Genomic DNA, 9,909 nt, shown 5'->3' on the forward strand with positions numbered 1-9,909 from the left:
GAAACAAATCTGAAAACTCCTTTTGAGATTTTTATGTTGACTCAGTGATGGACTTTTTAGTTCTAGGAAGGATGGTGAGACGAAGGGGGAGGGCGGCCCAGAACACGGGGTGATTAAGACCATCTTCCATCAGAAGTGGGATGAAACAGACATATATTTTAAAATCTTTGCAAAATCTTTGAAAACTAAATGTAGTAATGGGGTACCTTGGATTGGATCCCAAAATAGGGAAAGGATATGAGTGGATAAACTAGTGAAATCCTGATAAAGTCTGGAGTTTCCTTAATAGTAATGTACAGAGGTTAACTGCATCGTTGCAACAAATGTATCAGGTTATGCAAGATGTTAACATTAGGGGAAACGCAGTGAAGGATGTTCAGGTATTTTCTATACTATCTTCCCAACTTTTCTGTAAATCTAAAGTTGTTTCACAATAGAAGTTTTTCTTTTTTCTTTTTCTTTCTTTCTTTCTTTTATTTTTTTAAGCAATCAGTGACGAGTGAACATGAGTGTGAGGGGTTACCAGGCTGAGGTCTGCAAAGAGAAACCCAGAAAGAGGAGCTGAGTGTGCAAGGTGCTTTTGTCCTTGAGAATATGTACTGATTCAGAAGCAGCCTCAGAGGGGATAAGCTAGGAGTCTATGGCCCTCCGAGAGTGGGGAATGTGGTATATGTATTTTTATCACATTAGGCTGGAACCACAAAGGGCTACACTTTGGGAGAAGGATCAACTGCAAAAAAACGAGGCCACTGTGGACTTTCCACTCAGCCTCCTACCATTTAGGTTCTCCGAAAGCTTCAAGCTTTAAACTTGAATTTGAAATGGTCCTGTTCGGGGCGCCTGGGTGGCTCAGTGGGTTAAACCTCTGCCTTTGGCTCAGGTCATGATCTCAGGGTCCTGGGATCCAGCCCCACGTTGGACTCTCTGCTCAGCAGGGAGCCTGCTTCCCCGTGTCTCTCTCTCTCTCTGCCTGCCTCTCTGCCTACTTGTGATCTCTCTTTTTGTCAAATAAATAAATAAAATATTTTAAAAATATAAAAATAAATAAAAATAAAATGGTCCTGCTCTGGAGCGCCTGGGTGGTTCAGTGTATTGAAGTCTCTGCCTTCGGCTCGGGCCCTGATCCCACGGTCCTGGGATTGAGCCCTGCATCGCATCCGGCTTTCTGCTCGGCAGGGAGCCTGCTTCCCTTCTTCTGTCTCTGCCTGCCTCTCTGCCTACTTGTGATCTCTGTCTGTCAAATAAGTAAATAAAATCTTTAAAAATAAAATGGTCCTGTTCTGGTAACACCCTCCCTACTCCTACATCCAGACAAAGATACCAATGCAAAATCCTTTCTGGAGGAAAATAGCATCAGCCTGAGTCTCCAGTTATTGTAAAAATTGTTTTTGCAAATCCAATCCAATATACCGTCGAAGACAACCAGCTGTATGGGGAGACAAGACTCCATCAGCGAGACCGCCCGGAGGTAGCTGAGCACAGAAACAGACTCATGGAAGTGCCAGATGTTGAAAATAGCAGGACCAGCCTTAACACAAGAATTCTTACTCTGTTCAGGGCAGTACAAGTCAAGCTTGAAATGTTGGGCAGACGAGTGGAAAATATACAAAATGACAGAGCAGATCTGAAGAAGAACGACATAAAATTCCAAGACTGAAAAAACCTGTGATAATGAAAATGAAGACTTGAATCCAATGCATGAGGTTTAGATCAGACACAGCTGAAACAGTCACAGTGAACTGAAAGATGGGTCAGAAGAAACCATCTGGTAGGAAGCACCGAGAAAGGAAAGGATGATAAACAGAGGAGGTAAGAGAAATGGGGAATCAAGTGAGAATGTCTAGAATACAGTTTACTGGAGACTTGGGGAGAAAGAAGAGAGAAGATGTGACCCGGCAGTCTTGAAAGAAATAATTGCAAAGAAGTTTCCAAATGTGATGAAACATGCGGTATGTTCTTTGACACATTGTATGGGGTGTGTGTGTGTTTCTTTTTTCCAATATTTTATTTATTTGACAGAGTGTGCGCACAGCAGGGGAAGCAGGAGGCAGAGGAAGAGGGAGAATCAGACTCCCCACTTAGCAGGAAGCCTGATGTGGGGCTCGATCCCAGGACTCTGGGATCATGACCTGAGTTGCAGGCAGATGCTTAACTGACTGAGCCACCCACGTGCCCCGTGTGCGTGTTTCTAATAGGGCTGCTAGAGCTGGCAGCCCAGGGCATGGGCCCCTCTTGCCTGGGTCCAAAGGAGGTAGAGTATGGACAGCTGATGGGGGACAGGAGACACAGTACAGTAGAGGGGGAAGAGCGGTCTTTTCAACAAGTAATAAAAGATTATGCTCAGTGAAGGAAGCCAGGCTTACAAAAGACACATTGTATGATTCCATTTAGAAAATTTACAAACAGACCAGAAAAATGGTATTGTATTGGGATACATACATTTAGATGGTAAAACCAGAAAGCAGAAGTAATTACTATATATGCTGGCGGGGAGGGGGGACCTGTATTCCCCTCGGCGGTGCCCCCCCCCCCCCGCCGTGGTGTCTCCATGAGTGTTCACTTTTCACTGATTTGGGACATTGTCTTGTTCACATACTTTCCTGTGTGCCCGTCCTGTTTCACAAACCTAAACTGTGTTTTTGAGGTGGAGTGACAAAAATAATAAATAGGAAAAGTTATCAGGAAAAAAAAACAATTACAAGTACTTTCCCTGGTTCTCCTTGAGCGGTAAAATCGCCCTTTCTTCAGACCCTTCTTCTCACCCTCTTGATGCTTGTGTGGGAAGGAGCCCCTTTCCCCTCTTGGAATGATTCCCTGTTCCCTTCTGTGTCTGGGCTGAGTGCCAAACCAAGGGAGGCAGACCTGTAGTCTCAAGGGTTCTTTGCTTCACCTCTTTGAGGATCACTGGCATTCTGTCCTTTTCAGAGTTGCTTCCTCTCCCCCCCTCTGCCTGTAAAGATAGACTCCAACCACCTGGGTGGCTCATTTGGTTAAGTGTCTGCCTTACACTCAGGTCATGATCCTGTGGTCCTGGGATAGAGCCCCGCCCGCACTGGACTCTGCTCAGCGGTCTGCTTTCTCCCTCTCTCGCTGCATCCTGACCAAGCCCTGACCCGGGGATACCACCCTCGCCTGCCCATCTTGGCCAACTGTGCCCTGAGTCACCTTCTTTGTCCTGGGGTGCAAGCCTGTCCCCAGCTCTCCTCCCAAACATCCCTCTCTTTCTCTCTGCCTACTTTTCCTTCCAGCCTGCTTCCCCAAATATCCCCAGGGCTAAAGGACAGGTACATATAAACATTTTGGTAAATAATGTGCTAAATGCTCTTCCAGAAAGTTTGCACCAATTAACACTCCTTCCAATATAAACCTGTTGATTTCCCTACATCCTTGACCGCATTAGTCGTCAACAAACTTACACATTTTTGTGTCTTAGTAGGTGAAAAGGGACCTACATCACTTTTTATTTTGGTTTAGAATCCTTTGATTTTGAGTCAAGTTGGGCATCTTTTTGTATGTTTATTGACTGTGTCTTTTTCTTTTGTAGCGAAGTATTTTTTAGCCATTTTCCTTTTTTTCCCCTACCTTTTTGATTTATGGGAATGCTTGTAAATTAAGGAATTTAAATATTGATCATAGAGGATGCCATATCCTCCCATGTTACAAATAATATTTTTTGTCCAAAAGTGTTTACATTTTACTTAGTCACATGGATCTTTTTCTTTATAGATTTGGGTTTAGATTTGAGCTTAGAATGGCCTTCCCTCACTCCAAGATTATAAAAATAAATCCACTGGAGAAGTATTTTGGTGTGAGGAGTGAGGTGGGGATCCAGCTTTCTTTTTTTCCTTATTGCATACGGAATAGCTAGTTGTCCCCACACTATTTTTTTTTTAGTAATTCCTCCCCCCACACTTATTTATAATGTCATCTTTTTAAAAAGTTAAATTACCATATACATGAGGATTATTTCTGCACTTTCTGGTCTGTTCTATTTGTCTAGCTGTTGATGGTTTCTTCAGAACTAAACTTTAAAAAGTTGTTTTCGTGTCAGAAATGTTTCATATCAGATGGGGCTAGCACCTGGCACACCACCCCACCTGGTCCTATAACCTTTTCTAGAACTTTCCTGCTGCTCGCCAAGGCTCATTTTTCCGATGAATTTTGGTAGCATTTTATTTTATTTTTTAAGATTTTATTTATTTATTTCAAAGAGAGAGAGAGAGAGAAAGAGCACAAGCAAGGGGAGTAGCAGGCAGAGGGAGAAGCAGGCTCCCCACAGGGATCCCAATGTGGGGCTCTATCCCAAGACCCTGGGATCATGACCTGAGCTGAAGGCAGACACTTTACTGACTCAGCCACCCAGGTGCCCTGAATTTTGGTAGCATTTTAAGTTTCCTCTGAAGATCCTTTTTTTTTTTTTTTAAAGATTTTATTTATTTATTTGACAGACAGATTTCACAAGTAGGCAGAGAGGCAGGCAGAGAGAGAGGGGGAAGCAGGCTCCCTGCTGAGCAGAGCTCCGGATTCGGGGCTCGATCCCAGGACCCTGAGACCATGATCCAAGCTGAAGGCAGAGGCTTAACCCACTGAGCCACCTAGGCGCCCCTGAAGATCCTTTTTATACTTCAATTGCGATTACATCAGGTTTGGAGAGGATTTTATGACATTAAGCTATCCTTTTCTGAATCTTTTGAGTTACCATTTGTTGTATATGTGTTTTACCAGTTTTTTAAGTGTCCCCCCCATACATCAATAAGTATTCAATCTTTTGGTTACTCTCTTATTATGTAATTTTTTTCTTTCATTATACTTTATAATTATTTGTCTCTGTTCATAAAAAAGTCATCGAATTTGTAATATGAATTGCGTATTCTGCTCTCTTTATCTCCTCAGGACTTCTATTTCTATTTATTTTAATTTTTTAATTTTTAAAAAATTTTATTATTTATTTTTAAAGATTTTATTTATCTATTTGACAGACAGAGATCACAGTAGGCAGAGAGGCAGGCAGGGAGACGGGGAGACAGGCTCCCCGCAGAGCAGAGAGCCTGATGTGGGGCTTGATCCCAGGACCCTGAGATCATGACCTGAGCTGAAGGCAGAGGCTTGACCCACTGAGCCACCCAGGGGCCCCAAAATTTTTATTTATTTTTAAAAAAGATTTTATTTATTTATTCGAGAGTGAGACAGAGGGAGTGCAAGTAGGGGGAATGGCAGAAGCAGACTCCCCACTGAGCAGGGAACCCCCGCAACCCCGACATGGGGCTCGATCCCAGGACCCTAGGATCAAGACCTGAGCTGAAGGCATGCTTAACTGACTGAGCCACCCGGGCACCCTATGCTGCTCTTTTCCCCCCATACATCCAAACATATTGGCCACCACAGCCAGAGCAGTGTTAAATAACTCTAGTGGTAATGGCAGATACCTTGAGGTTCAACTATAACGTTCACGCACAGTTAGGGCTGACATGGCTTCTTGGCCAACTGATTCCTTCTCGTTATAAAATATCTCCCTTCTCCTTGGCACTATTCCTCGTTTTGAGGTCTATCTTTGCCGGACATTAATGTAGTCACTTCAGCTTTCTTAATTAGTATCTTCAGGGTAAATCTTTTTTCCTTCATTTTCTTTTATCACATCTGTATTTTTATATTCAAAGTGAGTTTCTTCTAGCTAGCATACAGTTAACTTTGCTTTTTTCAATGCAGCCTGATGATCCCTTATAATTTGGAGGCTGCCGTCCATTGACTTTTTATAAAAAACAACTTTATTGAGATATAATTAACATATCATAAAACCTTTCCATTTAAAGTGTACAATTCAATGGTTTTTAGTATACACAGAGATTGACTAGTGGAATTTTTAGTAGATTCACAGGGATTGGTATATTCAACAGACGGTTGTAAAACCAGCACCATAATCTAATTTTAGAGCATTTTCATCATCTTAAAGAGAACGCTGGTACCCATCAGCATTCATCCCTCACCTTCATTCCTCCAGCCTAGGCAACCATATCTCTTTCTCTCTGTACATTTGCTTATTCTGGGTTTTTCATACTCATGGAATCATACAATGTGTGGTCTTTTATGAATGACTTCTTCCATTTACCCTCACGTGTTGAGGCTCTTTTGGCACATATCAGGACTTCATTTCTTTTTTATTATTTCATTTCTTTTTATTCCATTGTATTGTGATGCCCCGTTTTAGGTATCCATTTATCAGTTGATAGACATGGGTTGTTGTTTTTTTTTTTTTTTCCCACGTTTTGGCTATCACGAATAATGCTGCTTGGACCTTCTTGTGCAGGCTTTTGTGTTTTCATTTTCATCTCTCGGGTACATATCTAGGAGTGGAGTTGCTGGATCATACGGTAATTCTATGTTTAACCTTCGTAGGTTTAACTTTTAACCTATGTTCACCTTCATTTTTGAAAGATATTTGTAAAAAATCATGTATGGAAGCATCTATGGAGATAATATTAATTTCCCCTTTTTATTCTATTCATAGATTACTCTATATGGAGTTACAGTAGTCAATTTCCAAATAGCAAACCATTAAATTTCCAAATACCAAGCCCTTTTTTAAAATATACCCTACTTAATCATGGTGTAGTATTCTTTGGGTGTCCTGGTAAAATTGCTCACAGTTTTCAGGATTTTTTTCCTTGAGTGAGATAGGTTGTGGGGTGGGTTTCTTTGTTTTTTGCTTTCTCCCACAGGTTTTCATCTCAATGCTACGTTTACTTCATAAAAAGAATTTTGAAGATTTCCTTCTGTTTCTATGTTTTAGAAGAGGTATGGATACCTGTTGAAGTGTTTGGTTGAATTCTCCTGCACAACTATCCAGTGCTTTCGGAGGGATCAATTTTTTTAACAACTCTACTCTATTTTTTTTTTTTAATTTATCTAGGCTCCACATCCAGCATAGGGCTTGACCTCATGACCCTGAGATAGAGTCACATGCTCTACTGACTGAGTCAGCCAGAGAAGCCAACCACTCTACTCTATTGAAATGGGTCTGTTCCTATTTCTCCCTCTTCTGGGGTAATTTAACTAATATGCATAATGGTAATAATACTCCGGGTTTCTGAACCAGTCAAGTCCTCTGAGTGCAGTGACAGCATCAAGATCACAACACCCCAGGAATCACGCAGCATGTATTTCTCTGTCTTCTTTCATTCAGCATAATATATCTTAACATTCACCCACGTTGTTGCATAGTGGGGATATTCTTTGAATAGTAGCTTGTTTCTTTTTATTTATTTAAAGGATTTTATTTATTTATATGACACAGAGAGAGAGAGAGAGAGACAGACAGACAGCAAGAGAGGGAACACAAGCAGGGGGAGTGGGAGAGGGAGAAGCAGCCTTCCTGCTGAGCAAGGAGCCTGATGGGATGCTTGGCTGGATCCCAGGGCCCTGGGACCATGACCTGAGCTGAAGGCAGAGATGCTTAAGGACTGAGCCACCCACGCGCCCCATGAATAGTAGCTCGTTTCTTTTTAACGATGAGCAAATATACCACCGTGTGGGTATACCACAGTTCATCCGCTCATTTGCTGGAGGACATCTGGGTTGTTCTCCATTTTTGATTATTATGAATAAAGATGCATTGGATAGTCTTATACGGCTGTTGTGGCCAGATGGCTTTATTTCTTTAGGATGGATACCAAGGAATGGAATTGCTGGATCACACAGTAGATGTGTGTTTAATTTTTCAAAGTAGATGCAAAACAGTTTCTAAAGTGGTGGTACCATGTTAGAGGCACATAATAGTTGGAGAGCTGCAGTTGGCAACTCTTTGCTCCACACACAGTGATACCTGCTGATGGCTGTAATTTACATTTCCTGATGACAAATGATATGGGATGAACACTTTCTCTTATGCCTATTAGCTATTTATGTATTTTCTTTTGTGAAGTGTGTGTTCACATCTTTTGCCTGGTTTTGTTTGTTGGTTGGCCGTGTTGTTTGTCTTTTTATTATTGAGTTGCAGGATTTCTTTATTCCAGATACGGGTTCTTTGTCAGATATATCTGCTACGAATATTTTCTCTCAGTTTGTGGCTTGCCTATTTCTTGACAGCATTTTTTGATAAACAGAAGTTTTAAATTTAGATGAGATCCACTGATCAGTTTTTTTAGGGTCTTTGCTTTTGATGTCCTTTCTAAGAAAATCTTTGCTTACCAAAAGATTGAGAAGATAGTCTCCTATGTTTTCTTCTAGAAGATTTATCAATTAAGTTTATGTTTTGGACTATGGTCCCTCTTAAATTGACCTTTGTGTGTGGTGTGAGATGGGGATGGCAGTCCCCCCCCCACCTCCCATGAATATCCAGTTGTTCCAGCATCATTTGTTGGTGCGCTCATTAAAAATCATCTGACCCGGGGTGCCTGGGTGGCTCAGTGGGTTAAAGCCTCTGCCTTTGGCTCAGGTCATGATCCCAGGGTCCTGAGATTGAGCCCTGCATCCAGCTCTCTGCCAGGGGGCAGCCTGCTTCCTCCTCTCTCTGCCTGTCTCTCTGCCTACTTGTGATCTCTGTCTGTCAAGTAAATAAATAAAATGTTTTAAAAAAATCATTTGACCATATATCGGAGGGCTCTAGGTATCTCTCCAACACTAAGCTCCCAAGTAAAAATGTGTTTCATGCAGTCTTTTCTGTACTCAAAGTAAGTCCCCAAGACAAGGAGCATCAGGTCACCTGAGAGCCTGTTGGAAATGCCAAATCCAGCATCTCTCTAGCCCTATGCAACCTCCAGGTAATTCACAGGCACATTACATTCTGAGAAGCACTGGTGTAGATCATTTTTGATGAAGGAGGGGAAATATCACATTGACACACTCTGCCATTGACAGCCTCCCCTTGTACTGCAGACTGCGGGGTCCTGGGAACTCATTTCGTCTTCTGAATATGCTAGACTCACTCCCAGACGCAATCTCAAGGTCCGCCACTCCCGACGAGTGGGGCTGCCGCGGTCTGGGCTGCTGGGAGACAGCGGAGGGAACTCGGTCGCTTACTCCTCACTGTCTAATACCCACAGCCACCTGCTCACTCACGCAGCAGCTTCTTCTGCCCTCTCTTCCAGACACATCTTCCGCCCCTGAACCTTCGTTTCCTCAATTACGGAGCCCAGATAATAATGGTGTCTATCTCAGGGGCTAATGGGATGCAAAGTGATCTGAGCAGAACCTGGGCATGAAGACAGCACAATAAAAGTCAGTGATCTTCACGGCCATTTCACAGAGCCCGTCGCCCGGGAGAAGCCCCGGTGTACAAGCCGCCTTCCCTCTCCCCGCCCCTCGCCCCCGCTCCGCAGCCCCACCCCCCTACACCAGGGCAGAATTGAGCCAGGCGGTCTCCCCAGCTCGACTTCTCCTCCCTCCCTTCCCCGCGCCCCCAGGGCACAGGGCACCGATAAATCTTTCCCAGTACGCGGCATTGTTACAGCCCCTCGCCCTCGCCTCCGACTGGTCCCCGTCCGGGACGCGAGTTCCTCAAATCCAGGTTGTCTGTCTTGGTCGTCTTTGAAGCCCCAGCCCCCGGCACAGTGCCTGGTACTTGCAGAGCGCTCCATAAATGTTTGCGATATTGAATAATACGTGAAGCAAGCGTCCAGCCTTCAACTCGCGGGGGTGGGGCATGTGCGGGGGGCGGTGGCGGGGGAGAGGCAAGGCTGGCCGCGGGCCGCGTAGAAGGACACAGGCAGAGGCGGAGGGCTCCTTGGGGGCTCGGTGGGTGGACCCCAGGCCGGGGGACATAGGAGGCCCGAGAGCCGAGCCCGGGTCCGCAGAGGACTGGCGGGGCCGGACGCCCAGGCTCCCCGCGCTCCTCCCCCGCCTCCTCCCGCGCCCCGCCCGCTCCGGCTCAGCCACCCCCGCCCCGCGCGGCCGAGACAGGGAGGGGCCGGGGAG

Source organism: Lontra canadensis, unplaced genomic scaffold, assembly GCF_010015895.1.
Source record: "Lontra canadensis isolate GAN:19392208 unplaced genomic scaffold, GSC_riverotter_1.0 scaffold218, whole genome shotgun sequence".
In the NCBI taxonomy this organism is placed as follows: domain Eukaryota; kingdom Metazoa; phylum Chordata; class Mammalia; order Carnivora; family Mustelidae; genus Lontra; species Lontra canadensis.